At 35.6% G+C, this 17,349-nt stretch overlaps 1 long non-coding RNA gene across 1 annotated transcript in view; it reads left to right on the plus strand.

The window, feature by feature from the left end:
- The window catches only part of LOC117197498 (uncharacterized), a 78,631-nt gene that overhangs the window by 35,084 nt on the left and 26,198 nt on the right, over positions 1 to 17,349 (plus strand). The window contains exon 2 of the long non-coding RNA XR_004478148.2: positions 13,085 to 13,197. This is a non-coding gene — a long non-coding RNA (uncharacterized LOC117197498). The remainder of the gene's footprint in view (positions 1 to 13,084; positions 13,198 to 17,349) is intronic.

Raw genomic sequence — 17,349 nt, forward strand, 5'->3', positions numbered from 1 at the left:
ATTACCTTGTCTTCTGGGAAACCACATATTCCTGGTTTTCTTCTCTCAGTGGTCACGCCTTCACAGCCTCTGCTCAGCCTCTAAGCCTTGCCTGTCCCAAGCTTCAATCATTGACTGTCTTCTTGTCATGTGCTTTATCTAAATGCTCTCACTAGAGGTCTCATTCAATTGAGTGACTTTCAATATGATTTCTGTGTCGTTGATTCCCAAATGTATATATTTATCCCTAATAAATTATTCTGCCTTTAAATTCCTGAAAGAACTTGGGTCTTAGTATTTTGATGTTTGTAAGCTGAATTCATTTAAAAAAATGTATTGTGTATTGGCTCTGTTCAGTGTCCATGCTTTAAGCCCCACTGCCTATTCCTTTGCATCATGTTTTCCATTTAATAAATAGTTTTCGAGAAAAAGATCAAAAGATCAATTCCTAAGCAAGCATATCAAATACAATGCTCAATTTCTAATTGTATAGTATTTCAGTACATCAAACTAAATTTAGTATTTTCACATTTTGCACAATCATTAAGTATATGATTGATTCTCAAATAATTCGTATTTGCAGTTTAATCCTTGCAACTAAGCAAATATTTAAAGGTTTTTTAAAAAAAATTCTTCTAGAGAAGAACATATTTAATGCTTAAATATTTAGAGGTGAAGAAGTATCTGAAAGCTGAAAAAGAGTTACATAAAGCTTAAAGACCAATTTGTTGTACGGTTTTCCAGTACACATTTTACTCTGTTATTCTTTAAAACAAAACAAAACAAAACAAGCGAACAAACAAAAAACAAAGCCAAACCCATTAAAATCAACGTAGCTCTTTTATTTCTAAAGTTGTTAAATTGTGCATGCATTGTGTTAGGCACCCTCTACTGAAAAGGACCTGCTTTGTGGAGTTGTTTATTATGAATAGAGTTAGTAATAATACAGACATTACTGAAACACCCATGTTTCCAAGAGTAAAGTTTGATCCAGAGCCACAAAGGTCAGTTACCAGATGAAAATAAAAAACAAAGAGACAACTTTCTATGTAACCGCGCTTTCTTCTATTCCTAAGGGCAATGGCTCCTCCCAATGGACAGAGAAGAAATTAAAAAGCAATCAGCTTCATTTTTATACCTGTTATAAAACAAACCAGCTATTGCTAATATCAGCATAATACAGGAGGTTGGGGGATATTCTACTAGAGTCCTTAGAATTTACTATATATTAATTACCTAAGGGAAGCAATGAATCCTCTTGGTGAACAATCTAAATAGGTGAATTAATGAAACAGGATACAAGAGAGCATTTTATTTTGTTTTATTTATTTTTGCCAAATTTGAATGTGGCATAATAAATTATATTATTATTATTTTGCGGTACGCGGGCCTCTCACTGTTGTGGCCTCTCCCGTTGCGGAGCACAGGCTCCGGACGCGCAGGCTCAGCGGCCATGGCTCACGGGCCTAGCCGCTCCTCGTCATGTGGGATCTTCCCGGACCGGGGCACGAACCCGTGTCCCCTGTATCGGCAGGCGGACTCTCAACCACTGCGCCACCAGGGAAGCCCCTATATTTACTTTTTAAAGTTCTTAAAAAAAATTGCTCAGAGCACTTTAAATCCATGTTTCCAGGTAAGGCCAGAGATTACATAATCAAATTAATTTGTATAGCAGTATCCCATGTATGATACTATTTGTGTCAAAGTAACATTTATTTTCACATTCAGCAAGTGTCATTAAATGTATTACAATGGATCATCAGAATTGGGGGGAGGATGTAATTCTGAAGACAAGATGGTGTAAGAGGGCTTCCCTGGTGCCGCAGTGGTTGAGAGTCCGCCTGCCGATGCAGGGGACACGAGTTCGTGCCCCGGTCCGGGAAGATCCCACATGCCACGGAGCAGCTAGGCCCGTGAGCCATGGCCACTGAGCCTGCGCGTCCAGAGCCTCTGCTCCGCAACGGGAGAGGCCACAGCAGTGAGAGGCCCACGTACCAAAAAAAAAATAAAAAAGATGGTGTAAAGAAATATGCAGTTGATCCTCATTATTTATGAATTCCATGATTCCATTATTATGAATTCACCGATTTAAATTTATTTGCAACCCTAAAATCAATACTCTAGGGTTTTCACAGTCATTCCATTCATGGACATGCACATGCTCAGTGTAGCAAAAAATTGAGTTGCCCCATGCACATGGTCTCAGCTGAGGTCAAATAAGGTTTCTCCCTGAAATCTTATTTCAGCTTTCATAGTGTAAAATGTGTTCTTTTCATGCTCTATTTAGCGCCACATTTTTCACACTTTTGTGCTTTTCCTTGCCGATTTTGCTGTTTAAAATGACCCCCAAGCCTAATGCTGAAGTGTTATCCAGTGTTCTTAAGTCCAAGAAGGCTGTGATGTGCCTTATGAAAAATAGGTGTTAGATGCTTTATTCACTCATGAGGTATAGTGTTGTTTTCCAGGAGCTCAATGTTAATGAATCAACAATGTATATTAAATAAGATGTTTTGAAATAGAAGCACACATAAAACAAGATTACCTATTGATCAGTTAAGAAAACTGTAATGACAAGAGGCTTCCAGACCTCTCTTTATTCACCTTTATTTCACCAAGAAGCAATGATTCATATTTGCAGTGACTTTACAGAACGTAACTACCATGAAATGAGAACTGACTCTAAATACCTTTCTTATAGTGAAGCACAAACTGTAAGACTACTGTAGAATTTACAATTAGAAGAATTTTATTTCTGGGATAGGTTCATGAAGGTATGGTCTTGGTGAAAGTAAGTTTTAGCCTGGTCTTCCTGGAACTTTTGTATAGGTAGAGTGAAGACTACTGGGAAATAAGAAAATAGGAAAGGAAAAAGCAAAGAAGTGGGATTATTGATCAAGATGTGTTGGATGTTTCTGGGTGGCCTAGATCAGGATTTCCAGGAATATGGCTAAATTAGTGGAGGTACCAGGGTCTAGTGATAAAAGACACTGAGTACTAAGCTGGGAACTTTGCATTTACTTTAAAGAGACACACGTTATTATGAAGTCTTGGGTAAGGGAAGGCTTGTTTAGGATTTAGATATATCTATTAAAATGCCCTCGGTGGAATAATATGTCTATGGCATCCGTAACAAATGAATCAGTTTGATATTTATTCCAGTTACAGTTATTAGATCCAGGTACAAACAAATTTAATACCTACAACCTATACTCTGCAGTGACGTTTTTCCTAGTTGGCTAATATTTACTGATGAAGATTCTTAAAAAATAATATGTATTGCTTCCCCACAGTACTAGTCCAATAACTCAATATAACTAACTGAATAAATATTAATCCTCCCCATCTTTTTCTTTTCTGCTTTATTAATAATCATTCTAAATTAAACACCTTTCAAGCCTATATAGAATTGATATTTTGGAGGGTTTGGGGCTGGCTTTTATTGAGAGGATTAAATATTTTTATTACTTTGCAGGAGAGACTAACCAAATAGTTGCAACTAGAAGTTAACATTTATTATATTTTCTTTTGTTTTACTCTATTTGCATATCTTAAATTAAGTAATTTGTTAAAGATTTATATCATTAATTTAAAAAATAAGATGTTGTAGAGAAACCATATCTTAGGATAAACTATGTTCCTCTGTGATTCATTACTAAAAGGACCATCTGGAGACATGAAAAGAAAAATCTATTCCCTAAACTCCAGTGAAAGCATGATTATCTCCTCCATGTGAAGAGAGAATTGGGAGGCTTTCTCTAAATGTGCACTTCAAAGATTGAAGAGTCGTATATCCCACTGAAGAGCAGAAACAACACCGAGGGCATGGCAAAGTTAAATGAATTCCAATTACTAAAAGCAAACATATAAACATCTGTAATTCTAATGGCCATAATAAATCTTTGCAGTTGAAAAAAGAAAGAAGTTCTAGCTGGCTTGATAATTGGATCAATTTTTCACTTACGGGCTGTCAATTACTTGACATTTTAATGCATGCCAAATACAGCTAAAAGTATTTTAATTAGAGTAACGTTGCAAAAACTAACCCCACAGCTTTAATTGTGGTTCTGAAGCACAAAGTGTGCATCTTAATACCTATTTACTGAGCAGAAGTTAATTAAAAGCATGGTTTTATATTGAACGTGTAAGGGGCAAAAAGAGAGGGAAATAATTGGCAATTAGGAATGTGTAAGAGTCCACTCTATAAAGCTAAGCAAGATTGCCACGAACTTTAAACAAGCTGAGAATTTCATTATTATTTTGGGTAGTAACAGAAGTTGTAACAATATTTTTTACATAGAAGTACAACACTTATGGCTGTTAGTTTCAAAAGCTTCCATTTTACTATGACAACAAGTTACATTTATATGATGATTTATTATTTTCAAGCTACCAGAGCATAAATTATTTTATTTGGTTTTATGAAATGCTGAGGTTGGTTTGAGAGTCTCAGCAAATAACACCTCCCTTTTCCCATCTAAGTTTGGAACCAATTGAGCACTAAGTCAAAGGCAGAAGGTAAATCAAAACATCTCCTATATGTTTGATAAAAACTAGTATGGAGGACATGGTGTGAAGCCCAAATGGGACTACTCACTTCCTAGCTGGTTGTAGAACAATCAAATCACACACTCCACTCTTCTAGAGAGTTTATAAAACTGGAAGAACTAATTTTCTCAGAAATTAGAAGGCAGAATCTTAAGTTTATATATAGTGTGCTGGTGATCTCTTTAAACAAAGTCTCAGTAAAGAAGATAGAAAAATACTGAATCCCAAGAGAACATGTTGCCCAAACAGCAGATGCTTCAGCCATTGTTCAGCTGTTTCACGTTGGTCCAGAGTAGAAAAGAAAGGATAGAACAACAAATACCTCCCATTTAGAACCATTTCTAGGTTATCCCCATTCAATCAAGAATCATAAATTAATGACTCTCACCTACCATCAAGGAAACTCATTCCATTGCCACAAGAAGTAAGGACAGGATAAGAGGCTAGGAGTGTTCAGGGAAAAAGACCCATTTTATGGAAGCTAGAGCAATGGGAAAAGGTCTCTTCTAAAGTGAATCATCTACGAAAGTTAGTCTTTGAGAGGTAAAGAAGTTATGCTCTATGAAATGGCACATTTAAGACCAGAACTGTACTGCCCAGTTACAAATCTAATACTCTTTCCATTATACCTAGTTGCATCTTTGTCTTATGTCTGTATTCTTTACTTTGTTATCTGAATTATTCCAAGTTTGCCCATCAGGAGCTCTTTCAGTTAGCTCCTGTGACCCTTTGATATATCCTGTCACTATCATTGTGGGGTTTTTTTCCCCCTTATGTCATTTCCTTATTTTCTGCCATGATAAGATGCTCCAGGCTCTATCTGCAAATTTGACCAAGATTTTTTTTAAAGAAAGAATAGAGTTAGCCTCATTACCTTCAGCAATGGATAGGTATCTAAATTGCTTTTAAACTAATTTGTGTATGACCAAGGATTTCTTTGTATTTAGGTTATATATCAATGTTTCTAACATCCTGATAATTAACTACTTAACACCAGTGTTATTCCCTTGATCTATGGTTGCCTAAACTAATCCCTAAAAAAGGTAAGTTGCACAAAAGCACATTAACACAAACCTATACATTCAATTGATTATTTAAATCCTTAGGACAGGCAAAGGACTTGAATAGACATTTTTCCAAAGAAGATTTACAACTGGCCAAGAAATACATGAAAGATACTTAACATCATTAATCATCAGGGAAGTGCAAATCAAAATCACATTGGGATACCACCTCATACCTGTCAGAATGGCTATTATCAAAAAAACAAGAGATAACATGTGTTGGCAAGGATGTGGAGAAAAAGGAACCCTTGTGCACTGTTAGAATTTAAATTGGTTCAGCCACTACGGAAAACAGTATGGCAGTTCCTAAAAAAAATTAAAAATAGAACTAGCATGTGATCCAGCAATTCCACTTGCAGGTATTTACTCAAAGAAAACAAAAAAAACACTAACTAGAAAAGATATATACACCCCCAAGTTCATTGCAGCATTATTCACAATAGCCAAGACATGGAAACAACCTGTCTAGTGACAAATGAATGGATAAAGAAAATACATATGAATATTATTTTTTTAAACTAATGCAACATTTTTATAGTGAAGAAACCTAAAGAGACTTTTTTCTACCAAAGATCACAGACAAAAAGTTCCATCTAAAATAACATGTATAGTCTAGTTTTCTAGTAAAGTTGCTGCCACATAAACTCCCTTACCAGATACTAATGTACACTTCAGCTCCCTTTGCTTCTCTTTTTCTTAAATAAATATTTATTATTGAAAGTCACAATCTGTTTCTTAAGAGCAAAATTTGTGAATTCTACAGCTACTTAGTTTTTGGGTTTTTTGAATATTTCACTTATTTATTTATTTGGTTGCACTGGGTCTTAGTTGTGTCAGGCAGTCTCCTTAGTTACAGCTCACGGGTTCCTTAGTGCTGGCTCTTTAGTTATGGCACGCATGTGGGATCTAGTTCCCTGACTAAGGATCGAACTAGGGCTTCCTGCATTGGGAACTTGGAGTCTTAACCACTGCATCACCACAGAAGTCCCTCCCTTTGCTTCTTTGTGTGCACATCATATATGTATATATGAATGGTGCCTTATTATTTAACAGAAGATGATCTTACTAGCTATAAATAAATATGTGCAAAAATATTTATATATATTAAATATATCTAATGGAATATTATTCAGTCATGAAAAAGAAGGAAATCCTGCCATTTGTGACAGCATGGATGAATCTTCTCCAGGGCATTAGGTTAAGTGGAATAAGTCAGACAGAACAAGACCAATATTGTATGATCTCACATATGTGGAACCTAAAAAAGCCGAAATCACAGAAACAGAGAGTAGGTTAGTGGTTGCCAGGGGCCAGGGGTGAGAGAAATGGGGCGATGTTGGTCAAAAAGTACAAACTTTCAGGTGTAAGATGAATAAGTTCTGAGGCTTTAATGTACATCATGGTAACTATCATTAACAATACTGTATTGTATACTTGACATTTGCTAAGAGAGTAAATCAAATATTCTCACCACACACACAAAAATTGTAACTATATCAAGTGATGGATGTGTCAACTAACCTTATCATTTCACAATATATCAAGTAATCATATTATACATCTTAAACTTATACAATGTTATTATTATTATTTTTTTGCCAATTTTATTTCAATAAAGCTGGAAAAAATCCCCGGGACAAAAAATATAAGACATAATATTTGGGAAAATGAAGGCAAGCTGTGTTCTAAAAGAAGGGACCTAGAGAAGAATCCTGAGGACACATGGTGCCTTGATTGGAAGCTTTCAGGTCCCACTTCTCCAAAGTTTATTTTTTCAAGTCTGAGGCCAGTTTCCAGGAGCCATTTTTATCAGAACTAATTCTGACCTTAGGCAGAAGAAACTTAAATTAAAAGCAAATGTTCTTGCTTGTTATGAAATCTGCTCTCACTACTCTAGCCGTGACTCCTGTATTGGTGTCCAGCCAAGTCTTAGTCACTGCCTCATAGAATTCTGGTACTAAGAACCCTGCCCTTACTGTCTATCTTAACAACATGCCACATGGTCCAATTCCTCTTACACTGGTGTAACAACTTCCTCTTATTAGTGTCTAAGTCTCCTAGCCTTGAACAAATACCTAGCAGCTTAACTGGGGCTCTGATAACCGCTAAGGGAAGTATCACTTTTTATTGCATCTTTTGTCCAATACTCTCTATCTACTCTTGGTACAATTCTCACTATGATTCTTCATACCGGCTATCTGCCAATCAGCGGCCATTTACTCTGGAAAGCTTGTGTTGCCAAAATATAGGCCACTCTCCCCTCCTTCCCCCAGATCACACTAAAGGTATTGGTTAATTAAGTTAAAAGTAGACATTTCAACTTTAATAGGTGATTCTGGAATTCTAAAAAGTCTTCAAATAACAAGCCTAGTAGATGCAGAAAGGGCAGGATTCACTTCAGAATTTCCTTTAACAATAACAGATTTTCTCCTCACATTTGCCTCACCTATTTGTCACTCTTGATCCGCATGATTTGTTAAAATAGAACCTCACATTAAGGTTGATCTTGCTTTAGCTAAGGGAATCAGTATATCTTATTTCCCTGGCTAGTTGTTATATTTCAGGGATGCAGCTATTGTAAAAATGGAGAAATAGGATATGATGAGGTCTTTGCTGGAGAATTTCAGAAAAATGAAATACCAGCATTTGATTAGATGGTAGGTAAATATAAGACTTGTTTCTGCAGCTAAAAATGGAGCTAACACACGAAAAAGCAAAGCTGCAAGAGTATGAGGGTAAAACTGGATAATGAAGTTATCTTTTGAGCCCCAATATCCAACTACACTAGAAGCTAGCCCTACTTCTTGAACTTTTAAATACATGAGTTAATAAAATTCTTTTTTGCTAGTCTCTAGCATGTGGTAAAGCAGGTAACATAGTGTGAAGGTTATAGGAAATTGGAATCAGACAAACCTCGATCCTATTTTGCTATTATTTAGTTATATTAACTTAGTCAAGTTTCACTGCTCTGCACATGTAAAATCAATACCCACCTTACTCAAGATTCTATCTCATACAATCATTAGCATTCTTGCCTTATATTGTTTAAGACAGTTTGGCTATTAGAGTGACAGTCTTTTAAAAGACAATTTAAAAATGTATAATTGAGTAATTGATTTAGATTAGTGTCTTTAAGCTGAAGCTTTACTAATTTTTAAATAGTGATATAAGTTTAATCTATTAGACTTATAAAAATGTTTTAAATACTTAGAAATATTTTTATCATAGACAACAAGTATTTGAAAAAGAAATCTAATATAATAATAGAAGACTGCTTAAAGTTCGAGGATGCATGATTAAATTTAGAAACAGGAGTACACATTATTTAAATCCTCCTTAGAAATAATTATCAAAATCTGATAAACTTATGAATAGAATTAAAAATTTGTAAAATAAGCTTAAAGCAAGAGGGAAATATATTTTAATTTTAATATTTAGTCTTAAAAATAATTTTTCTAAATTGCTTTTTCTGTATATAAAAGTAACACTCAAGTATATAAAAAAAACTCATTTCAATGTCACTCAATTCATTTACCCATAAACAACCCTTTAGTGACAGTATAATGACAAAAGTATGCCTGGTGCATCATCTTTCCTTTTGTCTACTTTATATTATTTGCATTGTAAAAGTGAAAAAAAAACTATTTAAGAAATACAATGAAAAATACATCTTTCATTCAACTATTTCTCCCAAAACATAACTCCTTTTCCCAAAGATAGTGTTACCAGTTGTTTGTTCATCCTTCCGTTCTCCCTAGACATTCTATGTATATACATCTTGTTTACATGAGTAGAAACACATTAAACCTTCTCCACATCTTATACTTTTTACCAAACAGTATATCTTAGAGATCTTTCCATATTATGGATCACTTCATTTTAAAAATCGCCTGATAGTATTTCAGAGTATGAATTTATTATTCTTTACTTAACCAATTCCTTATTGCTAACTAGCTAGGTTTATTTTTCCTTCTTTTGCTATCACAAACAATATTTCAATGAATATCTATGTACATAGGCATTTTCATACATATTTGTGTTTATGTGGAGAACAAATACCCACAAGTGGAAATGCTGGGTTAGCAGGTATGATCATTTTTAATTCTGAAAAAATATTGTCTAATTTTCCTCCATAGAAACTATTCCACTTTACAGCCCCACCAACTCCCACCAGCTACAGATAAGATAGTATGTCTAAAAAAGTTTTAGCTAGACTCTCAATATTAACCAGTTATCAAAAGTTCCCCTAATATATTTGGGGTTTTTTAATTACAAATTTTAAAATAGTAATACTAATTACTGAGGGGTTAATACATGTGAGGCAATTTATAAAGTTTATATTTCTTTACTCTCACAATAATCCTTTACAATAAATAATAGTCTCACTTATTTTCTATAGATCAAAATTGAGGCAATGGAGAAGTTTCCAAGACCACATAGCTAGAAATTGGTGAAGACTGTAGCCAATTTTTAACAAGGTATATTGACTTGCCAACATTTATTAGTCAGAAACGCCAACTTATGATATAGTAAGATCAACTTCCAGATCTTAGTAACATAAAAGAACATGTTTATTTTTCATGCACACAGTACACCACAGGTCCAGGAGATACTCTGTAGCAGCTCTCCCTCTGCGATGGCTCAGCGGCCTTCACAAAAACATGTGCTTCCTTAATCACCAAGGTAGGGGAAGGAAGTACTGAATCGTTCTTTTCAAATGCTATGGAGTCATCACACAAGACAAGAAAATATATACCCACTGATGATGATGATGATGATGATGATAATAAAAATAGTAATAGCTTACCTTTTGTATAGCACATATGTAATACAAGTCACTGTTCTATAGGCTTTGCATGTATCTGATACAACACTTTAAGTAGGCAATGTCGCTGACCCCGTTTTACTGTTGAGAGGACTGAAATACCAAGGGATGAGGTCACCTGCCCAGGGTGATACTACTACTAATAAATAACAGATAAAGGATTTTATCATAACTTGTCAGGCTCCAGAGTTCACACTCTTAATGTAACATTGTATTCTTGTAAATAAAGCATATGGCATATTGAAATATCAAAGATTAGGATGATGTTTTTCTGTATTCTGACATTACATTGTACACCAAAATGACTGAATAATACTCATAATAATAAAATTATGGCAGAATTTATGTGTGTATATATATATATATATCTCACATTTTCTTTATCCATTCATCCATTGATGGACCTTTAAGAACACCTGCAGTTGACCTTGACCCCCACTACTTCGTGTTTGTCTGCTACAGGCCTCTGCCACTACAAAGGCATCTGGAGCTGGCTCTGCAGCCAAATATGTGCATAGCACTGGTTCTGGCCACTACCCCTGCCTGCTCTGGTCTGTAGCTGCTAGATTATGAGGTGCTGCTGAGAGTCCAACAGCCATAGTAGCCACTGTGGGGCGACTCACAGTGCTCACAAAGGACCATGCATGTCAATGCTGTGGATCCTAGTGCTGTGAGCTGACATCTTGACACCTGGACTGAGAGCTGCCACACACACCTGTACCACCATATCCAGGGTCAAAATATGCTCCCGGACACATAAACCAATGGAACAGGACTGAGAGTCCCAAAATAAATCCGCACATATATGTTCACCTAATATTTGACAAGGAGCCAAGAATACTCAGTAGGGAGAGGACAGCCGCTTCAATAATGGTGTTAGAAAAATTGGATATTCACATGCAAAAGAATCAAATTGGACCCTTATCTTACAGCATTCATAAAAATTAACTCCAAATGGATTAAAGACTTAAATGTAAGACTTGAACCTGTAAAACTCCTGGAAGCAAACATTGAAAAAAGCTCCTCGACATTTGTCTTGGCAATGATGTTTTGACTATATCAACAAAAGCAAAAGCAACAAAAGCAAAATTCAACAAGTGAGACTACATCAAAATAACAAGCTTTTGCGCACACACACACACACACACACACACACACACACAAAGAAATCAACAAAATGAAAAGGCAACCAGTGGAATGGGAGAAAATTTTTGCAAACCATATGTCTGATAAAGAGTTAATATCCAAAATATAAACGAAACTCTTACAACTCAACAGCAAAAATGCGAACAATTTGATTTAAAAATTGTCAGAAGACCTGAATATACATTTCTTCAAAGAAAACATACAAATGGCCAAGAAGTACTTGAAAAGATGTTCAACATCACTAATCATCAGGGAAACACAAATCAAAACCACGATGAAGTATCACCTCACACCTGTTAAATGGCAATTATCAAAAAGACAACAAATAACCAGTGTTGGTGAGGATGTGGAGAAAAGGGAACCCTCGTGCACTGTTGGTGGGAATGTGAACTGGGGCAGCCACTATGGAAAACAGTATGGAGGTTCCTCAAAAAACTAAGACTAGAACTACCATATGATCCAGTAATCCTACTTCTAAGTATGTAGTCAAAGGAAATGAAATCACTATCTCAAAGAGATATCTGCACTCCAATGTTCATTGCAGCATTATTCACAATAGCCAAGACACGGAAACAACTTAAGTGTCGGTCAAAGGATGAAAGAAAATGTGACATCTATCTATCTATCTACCTAAATTCATCCTTCTTCTTATTATTATTATTCAGCCATAACAAAGAAGTAAATCTGCTATTTGTGACAACACAGATGGTCTTGAGGGCATTATGTTCAGTGAATTAAGTCAAATAGAGAAAGCCAAATCCTGTGTGATCTCACATACATGTGGAATCTAAAAACACTGAACTCATGGACATGAAGTTAGAATGGTGGTTGCCAGGGACTGAAGGTGGGGGAGAATGGGGAGATGTTGGTCAAAGTTTACAAACTTTCCATTACAAGATGAGTAAGTTCCAGGATCTAAGGTTCAGCATGGTGGCTTTAGTTAACAATCCTGTATACTTGAAAGTTGCTATGAGAATAAAACTTTAATGTTTCTCACCATGAGGACAACAACACAAAATGGTAATTACGTGAGGTTAAGGATGTGTTAACTAACCTCACTGTGGTAAACATTCACAATATATACATGTATCATCATCACATTGTGCACCTTGAACTTATACAATGTTATCTGTCAATTATATCTTAATAAATCTGAAAAAAGTAGAAAAGCAGTGTTTGTTACCTGAAGTCAGAAATACTTGGAGAAATCATTACCTGTGAAAGGAATAAATGAAAGGGTAAGGAATTGAAAATATTTTCATAATCAAGATAACTTTGTGATATAATGTTTCTGACCTTGAAAAATGAAAATAAAAAATAACAGATGAGTTTTAAAAAATTAAGGAGTCACCAGCACATCCATATCAGACCTATACCTTAGCAGGGAAAATACAGAGAGGTGGATAAAAACCAGGGAAACTATTATTTTACAATAGATATGGCAGGAAATAAGTAGGGTTTTTATAGATTTTAGTCAGAGTAATAGAACTGTTTTTAATAAGATAATTTTGTAAATTTTGTGCAGATCCTATTGGAGAGGAGAGAAATTGGAGGTTTTAAAAGAAGCAGAAAGGAGGCTGCAAAACCCAGGCTTTAGGTGACTAAAGCTGCGATGATGACAATGGAGAGGGAAAAAATGTAAGTTGAACTTAGAAGTCGAAACTTCGAGAATATATTGTGACTAAATTTTTATTTCTCCATTAAAAATCCTAAAGTTAAGCAGTCTGTCATTTTTACTACAATATCGGTAACTATTTTAATAAGAATGATAGTAAAATGGGAAAAATGGTTAATACTTTCAAAAGTAAAATCTACCTCATAAGCAAATTGAGAAAAATAGCTTCCCAACACATTTCAGTCTCCATTAGCCTGAATATTTGGTGGCTAAAAATGGATAAAGAAATAGAATGATAACATATTAACAAGAATAAATAAGCATCGTTCAGAGACAATCCTGAAGCGTTAATGGCTGCTATATAGAAAACCAAATGAAAAATTATAGGACTGAAGAAATTTTAAAATGGAAGCTATAAAAACAATCTTGGTTACATTCTTATTATGTTTTCAGGTGACTACTCTTTGCAAAGCTTATACTTAACCTGAAAATGATTTTGCACAGTGATGCTCAGAGAGATGGAGTGGCCTAAATGTACTAGAAGTTCACTTTAAGCTTCATGAAATCAAATGCTTCTGTTTTGCACTTGCAGAAACTAACTTAAAAGTTAGTTGAGGTAGTTTTTAAGCAATATTTTATGGTTCTTTTATGGAGTAGTAGAATAAAGCATAATTTAACAGAGGTATCACTGGGAAGAAAGTTGGACGTGTTTGCTGTTCAATATGTATATGCTAAAGCAAGCAAGTTTACATTTTGTTGACTTGTAATAATTTCAAGAGCATTTCAGATCCACTAAAATGAAATTGGCAACCTGTTTAATTTGATACTATTTTTATGCAAATATTCTGAGTAATGAAAAAGTAGTGCAGAAAATGCAATTTGGAAAACAAACCTGTTTCTATGTGCAACATTTGTCAAACCTTTTTAGGATTGAGCAATTCAAGAATGATTAATTGTGCATGAATCACTAAGAAAAAAAACAAATTCAAATTAAAAATTGGTTCTAGCAATGATTAAGTTGGTAGATACCAATTTTATTATTTATTTTGTCATTGCTAAGTGAGGAGGGTGATTACATGTTGATTTATATGAATAAACATTAAGTACAACTCATCCAATTTGGTCCTAGTAAATTATAAATCTTTTAAAAAATGAAACTTGAAATCAATATTTCTCTACTAAATTTTAATATTTTATGGAAGTCAAAACAAAAATTTCTGTAGAAATTAAATGCAGGGGTCTGTAGGTCTACATTTTTAATTCATATCTTTAAATAAGCAGCAAATACCACAGAATTATAGAATTGGAATATTGAACATAAACTTAAGCCAGACCTCAAGAATATTAAGACATAGCAAAAAGGTTTAGGATGTGGGACTTTGGTCCTTCATAATTGGAGTAGCCGGTAACTGGTTACATCTTAGTATGATTATATGGAAGTGAAGTGCTGCTCCTACGGATTTCAGGTAGAAGAAATGAACAGAAAGATGTCAATCTCATCAGATCTGTGTAGGAGAAGCTTAGTTGTACTTGTTTTCCTCTTTAGTTTACTTTGTCATCCCTGTTATCCAATTGCTCATGCTGCCTTATGGTCTACTCAGGCCTACCTTTCTCATAAAGCTTCCATTCTGCTCTGTTTTGCATGAAAATATCCCTGTCCATTTAATAATCTTGTCTGTAGTAACAAGATAATGAGTGGTGATGGGTTTTTGAGTTGCTATCACTGAATAATACATAGGCAGTCTAGCATATGTTCTCTGGTTGGCAAATATCGTAATCCAAATATGTGACTCCAGAAGTAGAAAATTTACATTTGATGACAAGATTTGGGGGCAGTCACTTTTGAACAGATGAGCCTTTTGGTATGTTTAATTTCATCCAGTTGATAACTAACTATTTCATCTAAATATGTGAGGAGGTTTTGGTAAGAGCTTATCAGAGGAGTCTTAGGTGACAATAGCAACTAAAGCAATGATGGTGTGGCAAACACTGTAATATGTCTCCCTCAACACAATTTCTGATCTCCACTTCCTTGCCTGTCTCTTATAAAAATAGGATAATGAAATACCAGCCTCTATGCTTTAGGGAGGGCATGTCACACAGTTCTAGCCACTGAAATGTCAACAGTAGTCCCCGGGTATGACATCGTTTCTCAAATGAAAGAATGTTAGAAGAAAGCTTTGATCCACCCTTCCCTCCTACCTGGTGTGCAGACTAAATAGGGATGCATCTTACAACAATGCAGTAGAAAATTACATGCTGAAGATAGTTTCTGGTTGACATCCTTGAGCACCATGTGCAAAATAAGCCCCACGTTTAAACCACTGTTTGTTGGGTGTTCTCTTAAAACACATTATTAATTGACAGAGATAAAAAGTACATTTCAATTTTGTATAGGTCATAGTTCTTAGTGTCAGACAATTGAAATTAATCTAGCTGGTTTATTCACTAAGGCAGTGGTTAGTGGAAATCACATAACAGAATTGTTAGGATGGCCTTTCAGTCTGGGCACTTCATTTCTGGGAGAGATACATGAAGGACAACATATCCAGGAAAAATGCCCAATCATAACATGAGGCTATTCCAATGGAAAAACATGCCATTGCCCCTACAGTAGGAACTGGAAACTCTACCACAGCTGCCACAGGAGACCCACATGCAACAGTTACTTCATGCTGTTTATTTCCTCATCCACATTTCATGCAGGCCCATCTGCTTAGCAGAACCTAATTCCCATGCCTGAACCCCAGTTAAAAGGATGTTTGGAAAATGCAGCTTGTGGGCTCCCAGCCTCTGTTGTTCAAGAAAGCAAGCCCCAAAGGCATTGAAGTGAGTAGTGAGAGAGTTAATATAAGTGTCTGCACCAAACTGTGCCAGCCCTGATTAGTACTGACGTCCTGGAGTGTTGTTCTGAATATTTGCCAAACGTATGCAGGCTTAGCAAGAAAGAGTGACACTATTCATTAGTGATAGATGCTGATATACCAAGAGGGGAAGTCTGGATATGCCTGTCACCCATTTTGTCCCCAAGCAGAGAGAAGAACAAAGAAGCAGCTGGGGAGTGGCAACTGGGGATTGGAGACATAAATAATTATAGGAAAGTAAGATCCAGAGGATACTAAGCTGCTATAATTGTTGAGCTTCTCAGTCTCAGGAAAATCTGGAGGGACCCAGATAATAAAGGGAGGTGACAACAGTCTAATTAACTCTCTTCCCCTAAGCTGAGGTTATTTTGGCACATGTGTAGTCAATCCTCAGTTTACAGGCAGAAAAACAACAAAGAAACATGAATTAAATTTGGGCTGTGCATCTATTTTAGGCATACCTGCTCCTGAAATTATTAAAGGGTCCTTAACTTCAAGAGATACTGAACAGAACAAGCTAAGACATATAATACAGACATAGATTTCTAGAACCATAAACCTTATCTGACTGTTTTTATATGTGAAGAATCTGTGACCCAGGCATATACTGTGGCTTAGGCAAGGTAAGATTTTAGCAGAGTAGTGTTCATTTTGAGTATTTCTCAAGTCTATGCTTTTTCTATGTAACCTCAATTTCATTCAAGCATCTGAAAGATGGCATTTTGCTAAATACTATGAATGATACAAAGAATATATAACATAAGAGCCCCATGATCAAGCAGTTTATGATTAAATAGAGAAATAAAGACACATATAGGTCATATTCTCTACAAATTCCAAAGGAAGGGAAGTCACAGTGAAATGGAAGTATGCAATGGAACGGATCAGGGTTTTTATTCAATTAACAGAAACTGGCTCTATCTAAAAAGGAAGAAAACAACTTTATTAAAAGAATCATTGCGGGCTTCCCTGGTGGCGCAGTGGTTGAGAGTCCGCCTGCCGATACAGGGGACACGGGTTCGTGCCCCGGTCCGGGAAGATCCCACATGCCGCAGAGCGGCTGGGCCCGTGAGCCATGGCCGCTGAGCCTGCGTGTCCGGAGCCTGTGCTCCGCAATGGGAGAGGCCACAGCAGTGAGAGGCCCGCGTACCACAAAAAAAAAAAAAAAGGAATCATTGGAAAGACCAAAGAACCAATTTTTGAATTAATCACCAGGAACAATGCATAAAACCACTCTGCAGAACTGGTATGTTGAAGAACATTTCTTCAAGCATTGGACACTTCTGTTTCCATAAATGTCACCTTTCATAA

The sequence above is a fragment of the Orcinus orca genome, chromosome 11 (assembly GCF_937001465.1).
Source record: "Orcinus orca chromosome 11, mOrcOrc1.1, whole genome shotgun sequence".
Classification (NCBI taxonomy): Eukaryota; Metazoa; Chordata; class Mammalia; order Artiodactyla; family Delphinidae; genus Orcinus; species Orcinus orca.